This window comes from Curcuma longa, chromosome 1, assembly GCF_044706935.1.
Source record: "Curcuma longa cultivar G26 ecotype Majalengka, Jawa Barat chromosome 1, ITB_CL_G26_1.1, whole genome shotgun sequence".
NCBI lineage: Eukaryota > Viridiplantae > Streptophyta > Magnoliopsida > Zingiberales > Zingiberaceae > Curcuma > Curcuma longa.
In genome coordinates this window covers 11,561,543-11,574,745 of record NC_133861.1, presented here as the reverse complement: position 1 = coordinate 11,574,745, position 13,203 = coordinate 11,561,543, and the positions used below count along the sequence as shown (strand labels likewise).

The 13,203-nt window shown below is 34.0% G+C and overlaps 1 long non-coding RNA gene across 1 annotated transcript; it reads right to left on the bottom strand.

Moving 5' to 3' along the window:
* Window positions 1-2,526: 2,526 nt before the first annotated feature.
* LOC141813667 (uncharacterized) lies at window positions 2,527-11,100 on the bottom strand. Its single transcript, XR_012600400.1, has 3 exons — window positions 11,039-11,100; window positions 10,807-10,953; window positions 2,527-3,039 (listed from the first exon to the last, which is right to left on the bottom strand). It is a non-coding gene; the product is annotated as an uncharacterized LOC141813667 (long non-coding RNA).
* Window positions 11,101-13,203: the final 2,103 nt, after the last annotated feature.

The following is a 13,203-nucleotide window of genomic DNA, read 5'->3' as shown; positions in this document are numbered from 1 at the left end:
GGTTAGTGATGATCATGTCTTCAGTATCCGAGAAGGATCCGTGCTTAATATCGGGTCTCAAATAGTTGAGCCATCTCAGTCTGCAACTTTTCCCACACCTTTTGAGACCTATTCTTCCAGCATAATGCACGCATGCACACATGAAGTTAAATTTCAAACTCATGAACAGAATATTGGACAATGCAAAGATGTGATCAGTGTGCATATGATGATTTTACCAGCCTTGCGAGGGAGAGAAATCCAGTTGCCACCATTTCCATGCTTCTCTATGTACTCCTTGAGCTGCTTGTCTTCCTCCGGTGACCAATGCCCTTTCTTCACAATAGCTTTGTCACAGCAGATCTGTGCTCTCCCCATCAATGTCTTTGCTACGTAATATGATAATACTCCTTGTGTACTCCTTGCCTGTTTATGTACACCCTAAGAGAAGCATATGTGTGTGTGTATATAACACGGAGAAGGAGTATATTATTGCATTGATACTACCGTACGTATGCTTATGCACCGGTGGTACCATTTCATTCGGTACAGCGTTCGATCAGATATTAATTTTAATTTGTTCTCCTGTTAAATACCCTAAACCCCAAACATAAATATTAGTATATATAGTGCATGGATCCATTATTTGTCGATTAATAATATACATGGATAAAAGGCCAAAGGATACAAAAAACATCATGTATTATTTACTAGAAAAATAAATAAAGATGCTTGGTAACTAAATAAAAGAAGTTACATTCAAGTTAAAATGAGAGCATCTACTGCAAACAAAGAAAGAAATCTACTACAAGTCAACTAGCAGTTAAACTCTTTTAGTCAAAATGATTTGCTACAGATAAATTACTAATTAACTAGCTATACAATAATTAAATAAAAAACATCTATTATAATGAGCGCACTTGTATTGTGATTAATTTTTTATGCACATACTATAATTAACAAAAAAACATTTGTTATAGTTTAATAAAGGCATGTATTCTGATTGTTTTTTATTTTATCAAAATGAAAACACCAATTATAATTAAACAAAGCTAAATGCAAAACTAAACTAATGAATTTAGCATAACTAAATGAAAGTATCGATCTGCTAATTAAATACAGACTACATCTGCCACTTCATTAATTAAAAATATTAAATCAGATGTTATCTTTTGCTTTTACATGTCTGATGAAAAATTTTGTAGATAATATATTTTGCTCTTATAAGATGAAAACAACTTTACTTATAAGTTAATTAATTCTTTTTTCCTGTAAAAAGATTTATAAGTCGTATGAAGGCATGAGTTTAGGTATAGATGAAACACTTGTGTAGGAATTAAAACTGCTCCGAATAATTTTCTGACATGCATGAAGGCATGAGTTTAGGTATCGATGAAACAGTTGTGTAGGAATTCAAACTGCTCCGAATAATTTTCTGACATGTATGAAGGCATGAGTTTAGGTATGGCAGTAGGCTCGCCAGTTAGGTGGTTCCTTCCTCTCTCACGTTACAGTGTGGTCTTGTAAAATATTCCTTTATTGTTGTCTGGACTGTCTTTGTACGTATTCGTCGTATTGATGCCTTCCACATGTCTGTCACATGCACCATCTTCATCTCGTGGGGAAAAAAAATTAAATTACAATTTACTTGTGAGTTTTCATCACTTAATTCACCCCGTCTCTACTGTAATTTCCATGCATATATAGTTTTACCAATTCACGATCAATAAATTTGCCCGATCGCAAGGTTAGTTCAATACATATATAAGTATAGGCTTGACACAGGGATCTGATAAAAGAAGTTAATTAGGTCAAATTCAAAAAGATACCCACTGTATTTCTTATACTAAAAATATTTGTATTCTATATTAATTAATTATTATAGCATATTTAAAAATTTTTTTATTAATTTAGTCTAAATTATTTAAATTTAGTCAATTATATATTCATAGTAGTTATGGCGTGGGCTTTTGAGTGCAAGCAGCAAGCAGGCGACGGGGCCCATTCTGCTGGGCCCTTTCTCGTTGGCTGACTCTGCCTGCCACTCCAGCAACTGCACCGGTACCACCACGTCTGGCCTCCATATCCATACACCTTTCGGCATTTCGTCCTGGAGTCTGCCAAGTTACTGTCCGTCGGCTTGGTTTAATGTTTCGCATTTGTACTCTGGTTTGATGGCGTATTAATTTACACTAATTATAAGTAATATATATACACATATTTTTCTTAATCTTGGAATAGCTACTCGTTATTTTTATAATTTTTATTATTTGAAAATGCTAATTTTATGATATTTTACTCATGAAATAGATCATCTGGATTTTATTTGATTAATCAATTATGATACTTAATTTTAGATATTTATAATTGTTGTTGATTACACAAACCTTGACAAACATCCTAAAAATAATATTTATAGTCTTAAATAAACGTTCCCAATCTTTACTTCTCCATAACCATTATTGACACAATAATTAAAACTAATAACCAGTTCAATAGGATCACAATTGTAGAAAAAATAAGAGCAAAAAAAAAAAAATTCCAGGATAGGTCACCATTAAAGTCCCTCAGCTCTTTACAAGTCCAAAAGCCCAAACCAGCAAGTCCGAATAGATCAAGAACCAACACCTAGCAAGCATACACAGTTTTAATCAACAAATTAACTCTCCCTTCTCTCCTGCGGTCACACTAGCTTACTTTGATCAAACACTCTTGCGCCAAAGATAAATGAAAGTATGCAACAATAATATATAGATAAAGAACTGTTCCATGTTAAAGCAATGAAAATTTGCCAAAGATCATCTAGTGGCCTTGTGCAATTGTAATTGTTAAATATCCTGTGAAACGTCTTTGGCACATGACAATTGCTGAGAACAGTTTAAATTTGTAAGGAAGAGTCCAGCATTCAACATATTTCACACCTCAGTAAATTCATCTGTATTTGGATAAGCTTGTTTCTCATCCAACGAGCTAGCCTGTTCAGCTTGGGAGTACAGTGGATGGCAAAATAAACTTTGTTAATCACTAGCTATTCTTTTGTCATTTATCATGATAGCACACCTGAAAAAAGAGGTGGTCAGAGGTTTCAAGTTGCTTATCTATATGGGCGTAGTAAACACACACAGGATCTGGTATCAGGACTCCTCTATCAGGAACCTTGCCATGGCATTCAACCAATTTCTAAATGCTAATGGCATGACCAAATAAATAGCTCACTTTTCATATATGAGGTGGGAATCACTAGTCATCTGATAATTTCATCAGTTTTACTTGTACCAAACGGAGGGCCATGTGATATGACATATATAGAATACTCACATGACTCGACTCGAAGCTACATTAAGATGAACAATAACCATAAAAAATATCCAACACCAAATAATTCTATTCAATAAAAAACTATACAACTAAAATTACCATCAAAACAAATGCTAAACTGATAAACTAACTAATAGTGAAGGAGAATACAAAGAAAATGAAAATAATAGAATAGCAAACTAACTACATGAAGACGATGAACAACTTGCCTCAGAGCACTCTATTGTTTCAATTCAACACATTTAGCATTCACCTCTGATCAATCTAGAGGTAAAACAAATAGAATGTCATGCATGGTAAATAGTTGTTAGAAATATGCAAAAACATGTAACAATATGGTACACAAATGTGGATAAGTAGCAATGTGGTTAGCAATGCAAGGTAAGTAGCAAAGTATGAAATATGAATAATTGTATATCATCTTATTAAGATTTATTTAGCTTTTGTTTTTCTTGAACATGGTGGATATGTTGGAGACAATGGAGATAAAGATCTTTGTAGAGAGAGAGAGAATGGAGGAAAACTCAATAACAATTATTATTAATCTACTTAATTGTATTGTCAAATGTCAACTACAACGGCATATTTATACACATAAAAGTGACTCTTTAAGGGACACATAAGTAACTCTTTAAAGGACACATACAAAACTCTTTAAGAGACACTTAAGTAACTCTTCATGACTAAATGTTAAGAATATGCTCTAGGAATATTCTCTAGAGTTAATTAACAAAAAATAAGTTTATTATTTAACATCCCCCTTTAAACTTAAACTTTTGTCACTCCAAGTTTTGCTCTTAATCTTACAAAATCTTCAAACTTTAATGCTTTGGTGAAAATATCAACAACTTGATCTTGTGTCTTCACATACTTTAGTTGAACTTCATTTCCAATGATACTTTCTCTAATAAAATGATATCTTGTATCTATATGCTTGCTCCTATCATGAAAAATATGATTCTTTCCCAAAGCAATAGCTGACTTATTATCAATAAAAATTTCAATAGCTTCTTCTTGTGGAAATGCATTATCTTTAATAATTTTCTCAACCATATAGCATGACAAACACAAGCAGCAGCAGCTACATATTCTGCTTCACAAGTTGACAACGTCACAATCGGTTGTTTCTTTGAAGTCCAAGTGAATGCAGTATTGCCAATGCAAAATAGAAAGCCAGAAGTGCTTTTTTTATCATCAATATCTCCTCCCCAATCACTATCACTGTATCCAACTAACTTGCAATTCTCAGAAAATGAATAAATTAAACCATAATCCAAAGTTCCCTTAACATATCTCAATATTCTTTTAGCAGCCTTCATATGAGATTGAGTTGGGGACTCCATATAACGACTGATAAGTCCAACTCCATAAAGAATATCAAGTCTAGAACATGTCAAGTACCTCAAATTTCCAACAAGCTTTCTATATAATATTGGATTGACCTTTTTACCATCATCGAATCTAGATAACTTGACTCCACATTCAATAGGGGTGCCAACTGTTTAACAATCTTTCATACCAAATTCCTGCAAGATTTTATTTGCATATCCCTTTTGAGAAATAAAGATACCATTTTCAATTTGTTTTATCTTAATGCCAAGATAATATGACATTGTCCCAATATCTGTCATGTCAAATTCAGTAGTCATATCTTTCTTTAATTCATCAAACATTATTGAATTGCTCCATGTAAAAATTAAATCATCAACATATAAACAAACAATTATCAGGTCACCATTCTCCTTTTCTTTAACATAGAGACCATATTCATGTGGACACTTTATGAAGCCTTTAAATTTGAAATATTGATCAATTCTGTTGTACCAAGCTTTGGGGGCTTGTTTTAATCCATACAAAGCCTTCTTCAACTTCAAAACTTTGTTTTCTTGTCCTTTGGCAATATACCCTAATGGTTGTTCTATATAAACATCTTCCTCCAACTTGCCATTCAAGAAAGCTGACTTGACATCTAACTGAAAAATATTCCATTGTCTTTGTACAGCCAATGCAATAATCAATCGAATAGTTTCTAAACGAGCAACTGCAGCAAAAACTTTGTTATAATCGATACCTGGTTGCTGACTAAACCCTCTTGTAACATGACGAGCTTTGCATTTTTGAACTTCTCCTTTTGCATTCTTCTTTATCTTGTAGATCCATTTCACACCAATAGTTTCCTTTTCTTTTGGAAGTGTTGTTAATTCCCATGTATCATTCTTATGAATTGTATTTATTTCTTCATCCATTGCAAGCCTCCATTGTTCATTTTTCACTACTTCAAAGGTCAGGGATTCTGAATCTACAAAAAAAACACATAGAAGCATTAATTTCATGAGTTTCATAAATATCTTCCAAACTTCTCATCTTTTGAGGTGTTTCAGTTGGATGGTCTTCATGGAAAGCAGGTGGTTAAGTTGTATTTTGTATTGCCACTATAGCATCCTCTTCTTCTCCAAAGTATGGAAGAAAATTATAAGTTTTCTCTTCTTGAACTTCCCAATTCCAAGATGCTTCTTCAGCAAATTCAACATCTCGACTTATCACCACTTTATCATTGCTCGGGTTGTATAACTTGTAGCCTTTGGAATGTAAATCATATCCAATAAAGACATATTTGGCACTTCGATCATCAAGTTTGGACCTCTCTTGTTGCGGTACTTGAGCATATGCAATGCTCCCAAATACTCGCAAATGTTTGACATTTGGCTTTCTTCCATTCCATGCTTCTTGAGGAGTTGGGGACTCCATATAACGACTAATAAGTCCAACTCCATAAAGAATATCAGGTCTAGAACATGTTAAGTACCTCAAATTTCCAACAAGCTTTCTATATAATGTTGGATCGACCTTTTTACCATCATTGAATCTGGATAACTTGACTTCACATTCAACAGGGGTGTCAACTGTTTGACAATCTTTCATACCAAATTCCTACAAGATTTTGTTTGCATATCCCTTTTGAGAAATAAAGATACCATTTTCAATTTGTTTTACCTCAATGCCAAGATAATATGATATTATCCCAATATTTGTCATGTCAAATTCAGCAGTCATATCTTTCTTTAATTCATCAAACATTATTGAATTGCTCCATGTAAAAATTAGATCATCAACATATAAACAAACAATTATCAGGTCACCATTCGCCTTTTCTTTAACATAGAGACCATATTCATGTGGACACTTTATGAAGCCTTTAAATTTGGAATATTGATCAATTCTATTGTACCAAGCTCTGGGAGCTTGTTTTAATCCATACAAAGCCTTCTTCAACTTCAAAACTTTATTTTCTTGTCCTTTGGCAATATACCCTAATGGTTGTTCTATATAAACATCTTCCTCCAACTTGCCATTCAAGAAAGCTGACTTGACATCTAACTGAAAAATATTCCATTGTCTTTATGCAGCCAATGCAATAATCAATCGAATAGTTTTCTAAACGAGCAACTGGAGCAAAAACTTCATTATAATCGATACCTGATTGCTGACTAAACCCTCTTGCAACATGACGAGCTTTGTATTTTTGAACTTCTCCCTTTGCATTCTTCTTTATCTTGTAGATCCATTTCACACCAATAGTTTCCTTTTTTTTTGGAAGTGTCGTTAATTCCCATGTATCATTCTTATGAATTTAATTTATTTCTTCATCCATTGCACATTGTTCATTTTTCACTGCTTCTTCAAAGGTCAGGGGTTCTGAATCTACAAAAAAACACATAGAAGCATTAATTTCATGAGTTTCATAAATATCTTCCAAACTTCTCATCTTTTGAGGTGTTTCAATTGGATGATCTTCATGGAAAGTAGGTGGTTGAGTTGTATTTTGTATTGGCACTATAGCATCCTCTTCTTCTCCAAAGTATGGAAGAAAATTATAAGTTTTCTCTTCTTGAACTTCCCAATTCCAAGATGCTTCTTCAGCAAATTCAACATCTCGACTTATCACCACTTTATCATTGCTCGGGTTGTATAACTTGTAGCCTTTAGAATGTAAATCATATCCAATAAAGACATATTTGGCACTTCGATCATCAAGTTTGGACCTCTCTTGTTGCGGTACTTGAGCATATGCAATGCTCCCAAATACTCGCAAATGTTTGACATTTGGCTTTCTTCCATTCCATGCTTCTTGAGGAGTTTGATCTTTGATATTCAATGTTGGAGAGCAATTAGATAAGTAAATTGCACAAGAAATAGCTTCGACCCAAAACTCCTTTGGCATATTTTTGGCTTTTAGCATGCATCTTGCCATGTTAAGAATAGTTCTATTCTTCCTCTCGGCTACTCCATTTTGTTGTGGTGATCTAAGAACTGTCAAAGGACGTCGAATTCCAAAAGTTTCACAAAAGTTATTGAACTCTTTGGACGTGAATTTGCCTCCTCGATCAGAACTCAAAGCTTTGATATTTTTTCCACTCGCTTTTTCAACAAGAGTCTTGAAACTTTTGGAAGCATTAAAAGCTTCTAATTTTTGCTTAAGAAAATAAACCCAAGTTTTTCTGCTAAAATCATCAATAAAGAGCAAAACATATTTACTCTTATCAAATGAAGGAGGATTGATCGGTCCACAGACATCTGCATGCACAAGTTCTAGTTGCATTGTCGCTCTGAATGTTGCTTCTTTTGGAAAACTCTTCCTAGCATGTTTCCCAAGAAGACATGCTTCACATAAATGATTTGGATGGTTGATCAGAGGCATACCTTTCACCATATTCTTTTCTCCCATGGCCTTTAATGCTCCAAAGTTTAAATGACTGAATCTCATGTGCCATTGTCATGCTTCATCTTGCACATTAGCCTTCAAACACTTTGCTTCAATTGTCTTAATATTCAAAGTAAGCATCCTATTCTTTGACATAGCAACCTTAGCAAGCAAATTAGCATTTTGATCTCTAAGCCAAAGATAGTTATTCTTCATAAGAATCTCGCAACCTTTTTCAAGTAGTTGACCCAAGCTTATAATGTTATTCCTTAATTTTGGCACAAAGTAAACATCTAATATTATTTTATGACCGCCATCCTTAGAAGAGATGAGAATTGTACATTTCCCTTCAATATGAATTTTTGAGGAGTCTCCAAAAGAAACACCTTTTACTTCCTCATTAAGCTCTACAAATTTATCTTTGTACCCACACATATGATTGTTTGTACCATTACCCAAATACCATAAATTGTTATCACCTTTTTCTTCTTCCTTGATTTGCAGCAATAGAGTTGACTCTTCAAATTCTTGATTGTTAGCAACAAGATGAGCCTCTTCTTTAATATCATTAGTAGAATTATGACATTCCCAAGCATAATGACTCATTTTATGGCAAATGTAACATTCAACTTTAGACTTGTCATACCTTCTTCTATTTGAAGTTGGATAATAGCCTTCTCCTTTCCCTCTTGCTCTTCCATAGTATCTAGGTGATGATTGACTTCTTTCTTGATTAAAGTTGTCTCTTTTCCCTCACGTGGTCCATTTTGGCCATGTCCATGTCCATGTCCTCTTCCTCGTCCACGGCCTCTTCCTCGACCACGACCTCGAAAATAATTGTGGCCACTTTCATCATTTTTTAATGTAGTCTTGACTTTGAGAACTTGCTCCAAAGACTCTTCTTGTCTTCTTTTCATCTTTTCTTCATGGGCTTGTAATAAGCCCTCTAATTCTTCAATAGTCATTGAATCTAAATCTTTTGTTTCTTCAATAACACATACTATATAGTCAAATTTAGGAATTAAAGAGCGAAGCACCTTTTCCACTATGCGTACATCTTCTATCTCATCTCCATATCTCTTAAATTTGATTGACAATTGCCTTCACCCGCGAACAATAATCCATGATTGATTCTGACTCTTTCATTTGTAATGCTTCAAAATCATGCCTTAGTGATTGAAGTTTGACCTTCTTTACTTTGTCAACACCTTGAAGAGTCTTTGCCAATATCTCCCAAGCTTCTTTTGAAGTAGTAGCATCGGCCACCTTTTCGAACATGGAATCATCCAAACATTGATGGATGAGGGTGAGGGCTTGTTGATCCTTCTTCTTTGTCTTTGACAAAAAATCCTTCTCTACTTGAGATGAATTACCTTCATTTTGAGGCTTCTCATAGCCTTTCTCTACAATCTCCCAAACATCTTGAGAACCAAGCAATGCTTTCATCCTTAGACACCATGTCTCATAATTCTCCTTTATGAGACAGGGAAAATGAAAAGAAGAAACTCCATTGTTGGCCATCACTTGAGCACTTCGAACCTGGCTCTGATACCACTTTGTTGGAGAGAATGGAGATAAAGATCTTTGTAGAGAGAGAGAGAATGGAGGAGAACTCAATAACAATTGTTATTAATCTACTTGATTGTATTGTCAAATGTCAACTACAACGGCATATTTATACACATAAAAGTGACTCTTTAAGGGACACATACAAAACTCTTTAAGAGACACTTAAGTAACTTTTCATGACTAAATGTTAAGAATATGCTCTAGGAATATTCTCTAGAGTTAATGAACAAAAATTAAGTTTATTATTCAACAGGATATATGGAATACACTTGCACTTCAAATCAATGGAGTGGTATACTATTCATGCTTGACATAGGTACAACCACTAAAGCATAGTGGCCCACACACTCAACTAGTGACCAATTAAGTGTGATTACTAATAACTAATATACTCGTACGTGGTTGCAAGAAATTGAGTTACCCTAGCTACTAACATAGCATTCATTGCATTGGTTCACTTAAGTATCTATGTTACATAAGAAAACAACACTTCCTATATTGTTAATGCCATGCTATACAAATTAAACAATATATTTCTACAAAAAAAAACTACTTTAAGCATAGTGTAGCATTTAAGTACATGAAAATCTAAGCATTGCATGTGGTATGAAAATTTTAGCATAAAAGCATGTGAATGCATGGAAATCTAAATATAAACATATAACATGAGAATCTAAACATAGCATATATATGACATGCACAAAGGAAGTAACACGGCCGTGTCAAAGAACTAAGAAACAACACAATCAGCATTCAAAGAGTTCTTGCTCCAATTACATAGGGTACTACTAAAATCCGTTTGTCCATAACTATAGTTTGATTATGAGTTAAGTCCTCATCCTTTTAGTTATTTTAAAGACGAAACACATGTTTCCTCATTTTAAAGCATACACTAGTTAGCATATGTAGAGCGAAATGCTTAGCACAGGTTTCCAAACCTACCCAACAAGTTTGAAGCGCCTTTTAATCTCATTCTAGGACCTTAAGGCCAAGTTTACCACCTCAGTACCCTGCCACCCAGATTTGGGCAGTAGGGATATGCTTCAAAACTTACTCATAAACCTCTGAAATCACGAGATTTTGCCACTGAAAATTATGTTAACCATTGCTTAACCCTTTCAGAGGTCACCATAATAATTTAGACTTTTCATATCCAAATAGCACAACTAGTTTAATCAAATTTAACCATTTCCCCACCTACAACGGCTGAAAACTCTTGATTGAAAGAAAACCCTAACACGAGATACTTGGGGTCCGCCAAGATGAAATTCCAAAAAGAAAACAGTGACGAACTCCTTGAGGTAGTTGTTGTCCCAGATGTCGATTTTGCGGTTCACAAGAACAGACATTGCAATAAACCATGTGTTGACGGATCGAAGCTGTCACTGCCATAAACCATGTATTGACGGATTTAACTACCTACCTCTACTGCGTAATCGGAAAGGGAAAGCCTCAAGGCTTGAGATTTACCTGCGATCTGAATGCGGAAGGATTACCTAGCTGATCGCGTCGAACAGGGATGCTGCCGCACGCTCGAGCACTTGCTACCATCGCTTGAAGAAAATCACAGAAATTAGAGAAGCCTGCAGTGCTACGGTGAAAAATAGCATAATTTCTAGAGGGGAAAGGAGGTCCGCCGTATCGTACGTATTTTTTTATTGGAAATGTTACAAAAAAGCCCAACCACTAGTTAAAATTCCATTTTAGTTCTTTAAATAAACTTTCTTAATTAGGTGACAAAGAATCCCAAAAAAGACAATGGTACCTATCTTATTTAATGATAATATAATAATAATAAAATTAACAGTCATGCTAACTCAAGATAAATAAAATAGATAAATAATATATATTATTTATTTATTTCTACATAACATATAATAAAATTATATAGTACTAGATAGTACTAGGAATAAAATTAAAGTTGCAATGAATAAAACCAAACCCGTGATATGGTAATGGTAACTGTAAGTATGGTTTAAAACTAAATATAACTTTAAAAATCACATTTGCCGGCAAAACTATAGATAAAGGGCAAAAAGAGATAAAATATTCAAATAAATTATATTTTATATTACAATTTCATGCTCTCAAATTCGATATATTTTATCTTTTAGTCACTAGCTACTATAATCAATTTGTCGATAATAAATCCACAAGAAAAATGAATTACGTACAAAGGTGCATGGCATTCTCAACAACAAATACCAACCTTGTGTAAACAAATACTAACCTTGGGTAATATAATCTCACTAATGATATTTATATTATTATGGTATAAGGTCATATTTAAAGATTTTTTTAAAACTTTTTAATGTTTCTTTTATTTATTTATTTATTTATTATTATTTTTCCTTTACATCTTTAGAAACGCAAGAACCTCTGTATTCCAACAGGCAGCTCAGAGAGGACACTGCCTGAGTCGCAGCCAGTGACCATCTGAGGAACCACAGCTAGCGCACGAGCGAGCACTGCAACATACAGCAAGCTTCAAACAGGAAGCCACAGACAGGACCATCTCCTTCTGCCCACCACCATCGCTGATGCTGCATTCAGATTCAAGCAAACCAAATCCACCAAGAATTAAGCTCACAGTATTGCTTGATCCGCCGAGAATCGATCGTTAGTTGATCTACGCCACAAGAAGAACTTACTTGGCTTGCCCATTTTGCCAACTAAAAACTCTCTCAGCTGCATACGTAAACACCAAGGTGACTGTTTCACTCAGCTCTACGTGCAATAGTACACAAGAATATATATAACTTTAATTAATTATATCAGTTGGATGATCAGCACATAAACTAATATATGCATGCATATATATAAAATAAATATATTATTGAGACACTTCTCTGAACATGTCCTTGAAAAAATAGGCCCACTAAGAAATGCTGTAAAAACACAGTGTACCTCTTGCTAGGTCCACCTTCATGATGAGTGATGGTGTGATCACGGATCAGTGTAAAATGGCTCAAACAGCTTGCATACTTCCTGTTTCTCTTTTCCACACAATGAGCATTAATTAAATACGTACTCCACTGACCTTCTATTTACATGTCAAAATGAATATATACTAAAATTAATTCCAGTTAATTCCATATACAATATATATATATATATATATATATAGTGGTCTGATCAGAGACAGCTGCAATAATACCACTTAATCAACTTGGTGGATAGGATGGATATCTTTTTTGAAGTTTCAAAACCTAAAAATGTACCATATCTAACTAGACCTCAGCTTTATGCAAAAGCAAACACTGAAGAATTCCAAAAGAAGAGGTCACATAGGAAGGTCCTTGACCTCCCAATAGGGATTCGAAGGCACCCCTCTTCTTCCAGCAAAGTTGTTCAATGATGATACTGAGAAAATTCCATATTTATTCAAGATATATATATATATATATCCTTATGCATTGATTTTGTTAGAAGCAAACAACCACTGCATAGTTAATAATAATGTGAATGAAACTAAGCATCAAAGTAGGTACCAGGTACATGAAAATGGAATCGTGAAAGAAATTATCAGAGAAAAAAAAACACATACAATATATATGCCTACTCAACTTTCACATAAATTAGTTAGCATATATAAATTAATTCACTAAGTTAATTATTTTCCTGTTTGAGATCTC